We start from the raw sequence: 13,069 nt of genomic DNA, 5'->3' as shown, positions 1-13,069 counted from the left end.
ACTTTGGAAAACCAGTCACGAAGTCCATTTCGATATGATCAAACTTCCACTCTAGGATAGCAAGAGGTTGGAGGAGACCAGCTGGTCGTTGGTGTTCTGCTTTCACTCTTCGACAGACATCACATTCATTCACGAATTGAGCGATCTCCCGCTTCATTCGAGTCCACCAATACGACTGCTTGAGGTCATGGTACATCTTCGTACTTCCAGGATGAATGGAAAGGAGAGAATTGTGCGCCTCGTTCATAATGACTTTCCTTAGATCACCTTTAGGAACCACAATCCGGTCCTCGAAAAATAAAGTGTCTCTGTCATCAATGCGATAGCACTTGTATTTGGAAAGACCCTTGTCGATACCACGTTTCACGTTCTTCACCATGGCATCAAGAAGTTGTGCCTCACGAATTTGATCTTCCAAAGTAGGAGAGACTATGAGGTTGGCAAGAAAGCCTTGAGGAACAACTTGGAGATTCAGCTTGCGGAAAGCTTCACAAAGATCCGGTTGGAATGGCTTGAGGATTAAGCTGTTGCAATAAGCCTTCCTGCTTAAAGCATCTGCAATAACATTGGCCTTGCCTGGAGTATTTTCAATACTCGGATTGTACTCTTGAATCATTTCGACCCATTGAGTCTACCTGAGGTTGAGGTTGGGCTGAGTGAAGATGTACTTGAGACTCTTGTGATCGGTGAATATGTCCACTTGTCTTCCCAACAAGAGATGTCTCCACGTTATTAATGCATGGACAACTGCCGCCAACTCAAGATCGTGAGTGGGGTAGTTCTTCTCATTTGGCTTCAACTGACGAGAGGTATAGGCCACAACTTTCTTCTCTTGCATTAACACAACACCGAGACCTTGGAGAGAAGCATCACAGAAAACTTCAAATGGCTTGGATTCATCAGGAGGAGTCAAGACAGGAGCTGTGACTAGTTTCTCTTTGAGAGTGTTGAAAGCAACGTCACACTCAGGAGACCAGACATACTTTACATGCTTATGGAGGAGGTTGGAAAGAGGCTTTGCAATCTTAGAGAAATTCTCAACGAATCTTCGGCAATAGCTTGCAAGGCCAAGAAAACTGCGGAGCTGCTTGACATTCTGAGGAGGTTCCCAATTCACAATTGCGGACACCTTCTCGGGATTAACAGCGATGCCCTTGGCAGAGATGATGTGACCAAGGTAAAGAACTTCATCAAGCCAAAACTCACATTTTGAGAACTTCGCATAGAATTGATACTCTCCGAGCTTGTCGAGCACCAATCGCAAATGTTTGGCATGGTCCTTCTTATTCTTGGAGAAGACCAAGATATCATCGAGATACACCAGGACGAATTCATTGGTATAGGGGTTGAAGATGAAATTCATCATCCGAGAGAATGTTGGAGGAGCATTGACAAGGCCGAAAGACACGACAGTATATTCATAAGAACCAAAGCTTGTTCTGAATGCTGTCTTGGGAATATCTTCTTCACGAATGCGAATCTGATGATAACCCATACGAAGGTCAAGCTTGGAGAATACTTTAGCACCTTTGAGTTGCTCAAACAGCTCATTGATGTTGGGAAGTGGATACTTGTTCTTGATTGTCTTCTTGTTCAATGGACGGTAGTCGACACAAAGTCGGTCCGTGCCATCCTTCTTCTTTACAAAAAGAACACCACAACCCCATGGAGATGAACTCGGTCTGATCAAACCCAGATGCTCTTGTTCATCGAGCTGTTTCTTCAATTCCTTCAGCTCCTTGGGTCCAAGCTTGTATGGACGCTTGCAAATGGGTTCGGTGCCTGGCTCAAGATCGATAACAAACTCAACTGGCCGGTGAGGAGGCATACCCGGAAGCTCTTCTGGAAAGACATCTTGGTACTCACAAACGACTGGAATTTGAGAGATGGCATTCAATTCGCCCTTCTCATTGAGAGAAAATAACCGAATGGTTTCATCACGAGCGGCATAAATAATCACATCCTCAGAAGAGTGTGTCAATTGAATTTCCCTGGCAGCACAATCAAGTTGAGCCTTGTGCTTAGAAAGCCAGTCCATCCTGAGAATTAGATCAATATCTGAGTCACCAAGAACAACTGGAGAAGACATAAATTTATAGTTTCCCATCTTGATGGAAACATCGGGAGCAACCAAACTAGAAGTCAAAAGCTTTCCCGGAGAAACAACTTGCATAACTTTGGATAAAATCTCTATGTCAACATTGTGCTTCGATGCAAATGGGTATCACAAGAAAGAATGCGATGCACCAGTATCAAATAAGACTTTTGCAGGAATATCATTAACTGAGAGATTACCCATTATCACATCAGTAGATTCCTCCGCTTGAGCTGCATTCATCATGTTCACCTTTGCAGACTTTGGATTATGCTTGACCACTGCATTGCTGGAAGATCTGACAGGAGGAGGAGGAGGCGGAAGACGCCTTTGGTCGAAGCACTTGTTAGCATAGTGACCTTTCTGCTGACACTTGTTGCAAGTCACCTCTGAGAGTGGACGGTGATAAGGAGCGTTGGACTTTGGAGCTTGATTCTGAGACTTGTTCTGATAGCCAGAGTTGGAAGAGTTGGAAGAACCATGGCCACCTTTGTTCTTCTGCTGGTAAGGCTGACGAAACGGAGGAGGAGGGGGCAACCAGAACTTCTGTTGCTTAGCAGCCACAAGTGAGGAAGAAGAAGACTGAACTGCGTCTCTGACTCTCTTCTTAGAAGCCTCACACTTGAGCTGAGCAGCCTCTTGCTTCAGTGCCATATTGTAGAATTGATCAAACTGAGTAGGCTCAACAAGAACGAGTGCTAACAACAGATCCTCTCTAAGGCCACCTCTGAAGTGATAGATCATGCTCTTTTCATCAGGAACGTCTTGTTTAGCGAAGCGAGCAAGTTTCTGAAACTGGATGTTGAATTGATACACAGACATGTTGCCTTGCTTGAGATTGCGGAACTCCTCACGCTTGCTCTCAACAACACTTTGTGGAATGTGGTGCGCTTTGAAATCCCGACAGAAGTCATTCCAAGTGATCACACGACCTCCTCTGGAATCTTTGTATTGCTGAAACCAATCAGCAGCTTGGTCCTTGAGCTGAAAAGAAGCGAACTTGACATAGTCCTCAGGCCTGACATTGCTACATTCAAAATGCTTGTTGATGTCCACGAGCCAATCATCGGCATCCGTGGCCTCGACACAGTAGCTGAAAGACTTGGGCTGATTTGCGAGAAACTGGTTGAGGGTAGCGAAGTGAGGCTGATTGTTGCCTTGACCTTGATTTCCTTGATTGCCTTGCCCTTGGGTGCGTTCTTGCAAGAGTTGCAGAATCATCTGAGCATTGGCGTTGGTGGCTGCCATGATAGCTTGCCATGCCTCCAGAGGCGGAGGTGGTGGCGGAGGGTTCGCTTGCCTCCCTTCATTGCAATCCGGATTCTGACACGTTGGCGGAGCCATCCTGAAGAGGGTGACATCCGTTAGCATCTTGATAGACAAATAGATAAGTAGAATCAACGGATAGAAATTGCAACATATAGTCTTCACAATAAACATTCGAACGAAGATGAACGAATGAATTCCATAGTAAATCATCACACTTCCATAAGTTGAGAAGCCACTTGAAAAAGATATGGAATCAACATATGCCTTCGAAGCAACTTGAATACCACAATTGAAAACAAAACAAAGTATTGGCTTGCAGAATGAGCCGGAACAAACATATGATAGATATTTCGTCCAAAGTTTTCGTGGTGGGGCCCACACGGGCTCAATCGTACAACACCATCATGTACAAGGCTGTGCACATGACATACGAAGCGTCCCCGAGTCGGCATAGCCAAGGACTCTTTAAGACACTACGAGACCACTGTAGAACCAACCGTGTACAGGCGGACCACTAGACCTCGAACCCCAATCTCATATCATGCGTCTGTCGGAAAGATATCCTAAGGCTACTTGAATTCCCACTTATAAACTCCCGAAACTTTCTGGTTATGCAATCTGGTGTTGGGGATACAGGGGACACAAAATATATCACCCAAACTAACAATCCCTAGATCCAGCTGTATCCATCCGTCAACACATAACCAAGAACCCTTCGGAAATCGTGTACCTCAACCTTCGAAAAGCATCCGTTATACAAGTTATGGCAATACTCCCGAACTCCCGCCCCAGTACTGGCGGCGTCGAGGTGATCTCACCAACAACTGCATAAAAGAGATTTCGATGTCGGCGAAACTCAGGTATTCTAGAACTGCAACGATAAAATTGTGACGACAACACCTCGGAGCTCAACTCCCCGGGACACTGCCACAACCACTAAATGTCAGGAGGCACCAAGAACAATGTTCTCGTTACAAAACCATCGGAATGACTCCAAGATACCCGCGTGATCCTAATTTTTTTTAGTGAAATTTGAGGAGAGAAGAGTCAAAACTTCTACGTCAGGAGACCTCACGAGAGCGACGAAGGGACTGAGGAGTAAAAAGAATCCTACTCTCCGATATATATAATCCTAAGACTCAAAACATTTTTGCTCTAGACTCAACAACACCAGCGATTCAATCAAGCAGGGGGCTCCTAAGTCGGGGATGGCTCTGATTACCAACTTGTAACGACCACGATGCGGCTATATCTCCCACGTGTCGAGGCACGACTTAGAGGCATAACCGCATTGTGGTTTTGTCGCAAGAAGGGTCATCTTCACACAATCCCATGTAATGAACAAGAATGGGATAAAGAGTTGGCTTACAATCGCCACTTCACACAATACATAAATATAATTCATACATCATCCAAAATACACACATAGACCGACTACGGTCAAGATCCAAACGAAAATAAGATAACCCCAAATGCTAGATCCCTGATCGTCCCAACTGGGCTCCACTACTGATCATCAGGAAAAGACACATAGTAACGACCACGTTCCTCATCGAACTCCCACTTGAGGTCGATCCCATCATCTGCACTAGCATCGTCGGCACCTGCAACTGTTTTGGTAGAATCTGTGAGTCACGAGGACTCAGCAATCTCACACCCGCGAGATCAAGACTATTTAAGCATATAGGAAAGGAAGGTGTAATGAAGTGGAGCTGCAGCAGGCACTAAGCATATATGGTGGCTAACAAACGCAAATGAGAGCGAGAAGAGAAGCAACGGAACGGTCGTCATCTAGTAATGACCAAGAAGTGATCCTGAACTCCTGCTTACGTCATTCATAACTCAAACCATGTTCACTTCCCGGACTATGCCGAGAAGAGACCATCACGGCTACACACACGATTGATGTTATTTAATTGGGTCGAGTGACAAGTTCTCTACAACCGGGCATTAACAAATTCCCATCTGCCTCATAACCGCGGGCACGGCTTTCGAAAGATATTACCCTGCAGGGGTGTCCCAACTTAGCCCATCATAAGCTCTCACGGTCAACGAAGGATAAACCTTCTCCCGGAAAGACCCGATCAGTCTCGGAATCCCAGTTTACAAGACATTTCAACAATGGTAAAACAAGACCAGCAAAGCCGCCCGAATGTGCCGACAAATCCCGATAGGAGCTGCACATATCTCGTTCTCAGGGCACACCGGATAAGCGAAGCGTACAGGTACCAACATAACCCAAGTTGCCAAGGGACGGTCCCGCACAGTGCTCTAGTTTGGACCAGCACTCAGAGGATCACTAGCCCGGGGGTTAAAATAAGATGACCCTCGGGCTCGCGAAAACCCGGGGGAAAAAGGCTTAGGTCGCAAATGGTAAAACTAAAGTTGGGCCTTGCTGGAGGAGTTTTATTCAAGGCGAACTGTCAAGGGGGTCCCATAAAACACTCGACCGCATAAGGAACGCAAACTCAAGGAACATAATATCGGTATGACAGAAACTAGGGCGGCAAGAGTGGAACAAAACACCAGGCATAAGGCCGAGCCTTCCACCCTTTACCAAATATATAGATGCATTAATTCAATAAGAGATATTGTGATATCCCAACATATCCATGTTCCAACATGGAACCAAACTTCAACTTCACCTGCAACTAGCAACGCTATAAGAAGGGCTGAGCAAAAGCGGTAACATAGCCAAACAACGGTTTGCTAGGAAATGATGGTTAGAGGCTGACATGGCAATATGGGAGGCATGATATAGCAAGTGGTAGGTAGTGCAGCATGGCAATAGAGCGAACAACTAGCAAAGCAAAGATAGAAGTGATTTCGAGGGGTGGTCATCTTGCCTGCAAGGTTCTCAGAGTTGTCGAAAGCTTGATCCTCGTAAGCGTACTCAACAGGTTCCTCGTTCACGAACTCGTCTCCCGGCTCTGCCCAAGACAAGAACACAAGCAATGGAACCACAATAAATCACGGGAAATGCACAAGCAACATGATGCAAAACATGTATGATATGCGAGATATGATATGCGATGCATATGCGTGCTCCGGAAGGAAAATGATGAATAAGGCAGTAACTTGTCAAACCAAGCCTGACACTGGAAAGATGAGATGATTTCGGTCAAAATCGATATAAAGATCACCGGAAACGGATGCACGGTTTGCAAATGGCAAGCAAAACAAGAATGACACGAATCTGCGATTAACAGCACGATAGCACTTAGAATGCAACAGGTAACAATGCTGCAGCACTCCAACATATCAACAAAGCATATGACAGTAATCTATAGGAGATTCTTGACAAAAGATGAACACTGAGCTATGGCTAGATCACAACATAACAAGCTCAAACAAGCATGGCAAAAGTGCAAAAGATAACAGGTTCACAGACTTGGTGAAATTACTGGACATGACTGAAACATTATCAGGTAGCAATGTTCAGAGGACGAAATCAACATGCTACAGGTACTTAACATGGCACAAGAAGGCATGGCAGTGTTCTACTAAATGCATATGACAAAAGTCCCTTACTGACCATAAGCCAAACAGGACCAGACGATATGATGGTAACCATGTAAACATACAAGTTTCGTTAACAGGTTACAGACTTGACAGAAAACAGAGCATGGCAGAAACAATAATATGAAGGCATATTGGTGAGCTTGATGCACTCACCACAAAGCAATGCATGACAAAACAAGCATACCTACAGCAAGATGGCATGTTTATGAAGCTAACCATGACAAGAGCAAGTACATAGCATAAATGGAACAACTAAAACAAGCTTGGCAAAATTGAAAAACACGTAAACAAACTGCCAGAAATATTTTATAGCAAAAGTAGAGCAAGATTGGGTCATGCTATGGAACTCCATAATTGCAAACAAGGGCAGGAATGGATCAATTACAACAATATCTACCAAACATCCTTATTGAACATCTCCAAAATATGCATGGATATCTCTGTAGCATCAAGTTTACATGGCAACAAAATAACAGCAGACAAAGACTTAGAGAAATTACTCTCTGAAATCAGAAACATTACGGAGCCTAGTTTGCATGCTTCTGCTAGTCACCACAGAGATCACAAAAATACATGGCATACACCACTGGAAATATGGCATGGCATACAACAAAACACATGTAGAGCTCATGCCCATAAGATGCACAGATTAAATGATACAAAAATAACAAATCCACAATTTCTGATATGAACCAGCAGATAACAGCAACTAGCACTCTTGCACCAGAGATTTGGGCATCGAGATGATCTCAAAAGAACATGGTGCAATGGAACAAAATGTAGAGCATCATGAGGCAAACATTTTGATATATCACACGTGCGAAACGGAGCTATATGCAGAGAGTTACGATGCTATGAACAGGTGCACATAATGTCAAACTTCTAGGACTTGGAGAAAAAAACGGGGAGGGGAAAGTGAACGCACTGGGCTTCCTCGATCGGTTCTGGCGCGGTTGCTCTCGAGCTCGCCGGCGGGAGGAGGCGCGGCAGAGGAGAGGAGGCGACCGGAGGGAGGAGGAGAGGGCGACGGCGTCGGGGAAGGAGGGCGCGGCGCCGGAGGGAGCGGGGCACGGCGGTGGACGGCGGCGAACAGGGCGGCGGTGCGGTGGAGAGGCGAGGTGGCGGCGCGGCGCACGGGAGCGAGGAGGCGCGCGGTGGCGGCCGGGCCGGGAGGGCCCGCGGCGGGCCTGGTGGGCCGGCGCGGTGGAGCGGCGGCGCTGGACACGTGGCGGCTCCTCACTGGTGTGGACGCGGCGGCGGGTTCGTCCGGCGGCGCTGGAGGCGATTTTTAGGGTTTGGACTGCGGATGTTTTCTGGAGGGGATGCATATATATAGCTAGAGGGAGCTAGGAGAGTCCAAATGAGGTGCGGTTTTCGCCCACACGATCGTGATCGAACGGCCTAGAGCATGGAAGTGACTTAGAGGAGTTTTGGGCTGGTTTTGAGGGGGGTTTTCTGCAACACACAAACGGACTTTGCGGTTACCTGGTTAACCGTTGGAGTACCAAACGACCTCCAAATGGAACGAAACTTGACCGATGGTCTACCGGTGGTATACCAAGGCCACTTGACAAGCCTCGGTCCATTCCGAGAACGTTTAACACCCGCTCACGGAAGAAAACAAGAGGGGTGCGCCGGAGGAGGTGGGAGCGCCGGATTGCAAAACGGACAATGGGGAAAAAGCTCGGATGCATGAGACGAACACGTATGCAAATGCAATGCACATGATGACATGGTATGATATGCATGACATGAACAAAATGCAAAACGAAAGACAAAACCCGACCACGAAGAGAATATCATAACACATAGCCGAAAATGGCAAGAGTTGGACTTACAAATATGGAAAGTTACATCCGGGGTGTTACAGCTCTGGCCTCCCCTCCCCTAGCTCGTTCGCCACTGTCACCAACGCTCGTCGTCGCGCTCGACCATAGTCGTCGCGCTCCCGCCCTTGGCCGCGTCCCTTGCCGCGCCGAGACGTGCAGCCCCGCATCCCGGGCGCCTTCCCTGGCCTGCTGGCTCTAGCCGCCGCCCCCCTTTGCTGCTGCCGCCGTTCGTGCCCACACGGGCCGCGTCGCAGTCCCGTCGCGCCAAAGCTGCGCCTGCACCCCGCGCGCGCCTCGCAAGCCCTCGTCGGCCATGAGCCCGCTCACCTCACCCGCCTCCCTTCGCCGGCGGCATCCGCGGCCTGGCTCGCCTCGCCTGCTCGCCGTGGCTGCGCTCCGGCGAGCCGCCGGCGGTGCCCCAATGGCCTCCGTTCCGGTTTGCCCCGTCGGACGCCCACGCTCGCCCACACCCGCTAACGCTGGCACCCGCTATGGCCCCTGCAGCCTATGACACATGGGCCCCGCCCAGAGAACGTTTTAATAAAAAAATAATAAGAATAATTAAATTAACTAATTAATTAAATAGTTAGTTTAATTAAATTAATTACTCCTGTTAATTAATCTATTAACCCTGTTAATTAACCTTAATTATCTAATTAGATAAACAGTCAATGACAGATGGGCCCCACTACCCTGTTTGACCGGTCAACGCTGACCGCTGACATCACGCTGACGTCATGATGACACAATAAACGTTTTCGAATTAAATTAATCTAATAATTCCAAAAATGATTAAATCTTTTAAAATTAATATAAAATAAACCGTAGCTCGGATGGAAAAACTTTGTACATGAAAGTTGCTCAAAATGACGAGACGAACCCGGATACGCGGCCCGTTCGTCCGCCACGTATCCCTAGCATAGCGAACACACAACTTTCTCCCTCTGGTTCACCTGTCCGAAAACGCGAAACACCGGGAATACTTTTCCGGATGTTTCCCCCCTTCGCCGGTATTACCTATCCCTGCGTTAGATCACCTCTAGCATCGCGTATTGCCATGTTATGGTTTGTGATGCTTAGATTGCTCTGTTATTTATTGTGTTCCCCTCCGTTACTTCTTTCCGGTAGACCCCGAGACCGCTGCCGGTACCCCTGTGATCGACTACATCGACGATGAACCCTTCTTGCCAGAGCAATCAGGCAAGGCCCCCTCTTGATCACCAGATATCGCCTATTCCTTCTCTATACTCCTTGCATTAGAGTAGTGTAGCATGTTACTGCTTTCGGTTAATCCTATTCTGATGCATAGCCTGTCATTTGTTGCTACAGTTGTTACCCTTACCTGCTATCCTACTGCTTAGTATAGGATGCTAGTGTTCCATCAGTGGCCCTACATTCTTGTCCTTCTGCCATGCTATACTATCGGGCCGTGATCACTAGGGAGGTGATCACGGGTATATACTATATACTTTATATACATGACACATGTTGTGACTAAAGTCGGGTCAGCTCGTTGAGTACCCACAAGTGATTCTGATGAGGGGGCTGAAAGGACAGGTGGCTCCATCCCGGTAGAGGTGGGCCTGGGTTCCTGACGGCCCCCGACTGTTACTTTGTAGCGGAGCGACAGGGCGGGTTGAGAACACCTAGGAGAGAGGTGGGCCTGGCCCTGGTCGGCGTCCGCGGATACTTAATGATAACACGCTTAACGAGTTCTTGGTATTTGATCTGAGTCTGGCCATTTGGTCTATACGCACTAACCAACTATGTGGGGAAGTTATGGGCACTCGACATCGTGGTATCAGCCGAAGCCTTCGTGACGTCAGCGACTGAGCGGCGCGCCAGATTGGAACGTATGCCTGCTCTTGTATCAAGGGGGCTAGTTCTGCTTCCTGTCGCGTACACAACGTGCAGGTGTGCAATGGGCGATGGGCCCAGACCCCTGCGCCATAGGATTTAGACCGGCGTGCTGACCTCTCTGTTGTGCCTAGGTAGGGCTGCGACGTGTTGATCTTCCGAGGCCGGGCATGACCCAGGAAAGTGTGTCCGGCCAAAGGGGATCGAGCGTGTTGGGTTATGTGGTGCACCCCTGCAGGGAAGTTTATCCATTCGAATAGCCGTGTCCCTCGGTAAAAGGACGACCCGGAGTTGTACCTTGACCTTATGACAACTAGAACCGGATACTTAATAAAACACACCCTTCCAAGTGCCAGATATAACCCGGTGATCGCTCTCTAACAAGGCGACGAGGAGGGGATCGCTGGGTAGGTTTATGCTATGCGATGCTACTTGGTGAACTTACCATCTACTCTCTTCTACATGCTGCAAGATGGAGGTGGCCTGAAGCGTAGTCTTCGACAGGATTAGCTATCCCCCTCTTATTCTGGCATTCTGCAGTTCAGTCCACCGATATGGCCCTTTACGCATACACCCATGCATATGTAGTGTAGCTCCTTGCTTGCGAGTACTTTGGATGAGTACTCACGGTTGGTTTTCTCCCTCTTTTCCCCCTTTCCTTTCTACCTAGTTGTCGCAACCAGATGCTGGAGCCCAGGAGCCAGACGCCACCGTCGACGATGACTCCTACTACACCGGAGGTGCCTACTACTACGTGCAGCCCGCTGACGACGACCAGGAGTAGTTTAGGAGGATCCCAGGCAGGAGGCCTGCGCCTCTTTCGATCTGTATCCCAGTTTGTGCTAGCCTTCTTAAGGCAAACTTGTTTAACTTATGTCTGTACTCAGATATTGTTGCTTCCGCTGACTCTTCTATGATCGAGCACTTGTATTCGAGCCCTCGAGGCCCCTGGCTTGTATTATGATGCTTGTATGACTTATTTATGTTGTAGAGTTGTGTTGTGATATCTTCCCGTGAGTCCCTGATCTTGATCGTACACATTTGCGTGCATGAGTAGTGTACGATTGAATCGGGAGCGTCACAAGTTGGTATCAGAGCCGACTGCCTGTAGGAATCCCCCTTCCACACTCCTTGGCCGAAGTTGAGTCTAGTCAATGAAAACTGTTTTACTAACATGGCCGTGCGGCCCATGGGCCCACGTCGCCATTGGGTGGTATTAGGATCTTTTACTCCTCGATCCTTACTCTGGGACTCTGATCTCTCTTCTATTCGGGTTAAAATGAATTTTGCTAACTCCAACTCTAGGTTCTCGTAAATACTTTCTCCCGGAGAGCCCCTCGGTCCGAACGATCGCTTGTTTCACCAGAAGATTCCGAAGACACCCTACGATGTTCTCTTGAGACTATGTGCCATCGCTTTTACAATTCCCTATCACTGATGTATCCTTATGGATAACTACCTACATTTGTCGTTCATACATTCATCCCCAGTTGATCTTGTTATTACAAGATACACCGAAATTCTCTCTATTGTTCTGAGAATACTTTGTGCCTTGCAGTTCTTTGCCACCTGAATACCCCTACGGATAATTGTCGCTCTTACCGAGTATCCGCTTATCCCCAGTTGTTTGTGTTTCGCAAAAGTCTTCGAAATACTATTCGATTCTCCAAAAATCCCTAGCAGCTTATTGCTCTGCAAACACTTGTCTGCTTGCATTATGGATGCTCTCCATATGTCTGGCAATATTCATTAGTCTCCTTTGACACCGTCATTTTGATCCTATTGATTCAACATGAGTGCGAGTGCACGCAATCATCGGTTGATCCTTTTAAAATATCTTTCCGGCTCAGATGTCATTTTGAAAGTGAGCTGGTTATCGACTCATCAAATTGCCGTCGATTGTACCCCTAAGTCTATTCAACTTATCCATTCTTAATCAGACCGTTGGCTTCTGATCCCTTGATTTGAAAATCATAATTCCTTTGCAGATGAGCTTTGAATTAGTCAGTTGTTTCTATAATCCAATGCCTTCGCATTGTTTCTTCCTCTGGTTGAGTACCGATGCTCACATCAGATCCTTTGAGGACCACCGGATCCTTTGTTGGATTTTATCCGATAGCGTCCTTCATATTCAGTCACTTTGGAAGTTCTTTCTCCATTGGTAAATCCTATCCTCTGATTGGCCAACCATGCTCTGCTTTCGAGCTTGTGTTATTTACTCCTGAAGTTTGTGGTATATGTTCCTAAGAGACCCTGATGGGTTGAAGCTATGCCTTTTCTAATCTGTGTAAACCCAGAAGCTTCTACGGGTCATACTCTAACGGTGTTATGCCAAATAAAATTTCAGCACTACAACTTCATCAAATGCGAGGAGTGAATGAAAGGTTATGCATTGGAGAAGTGGGAGTCGACCTTAAACTTTGTGTTCATGCCCATGGACACGATGTATAACTTATCATGGAAGCTGCTCGTAAAAATAGTTACCCCCTAGTTATAA

This window comes from Aegilops tauschii, chromosome 7 (genome assembly GCF_002575655.3).
Source record: "Aegilops tauschii subsp. strangulata cultivar AL8/78 chromosome 7, Aet v6.0, whole genome shotgun sequence".
Classification (NCBI taxonomy): domain Eukaryota; kingdom Viridiplantae; phylum Streptophyta; class Magnoliopsida; order Poales; family Poaceae; genus Aegilops; species Aegilops tauschii.
This window is presented reverse-complemented; position numbering follows the sequence as displayed.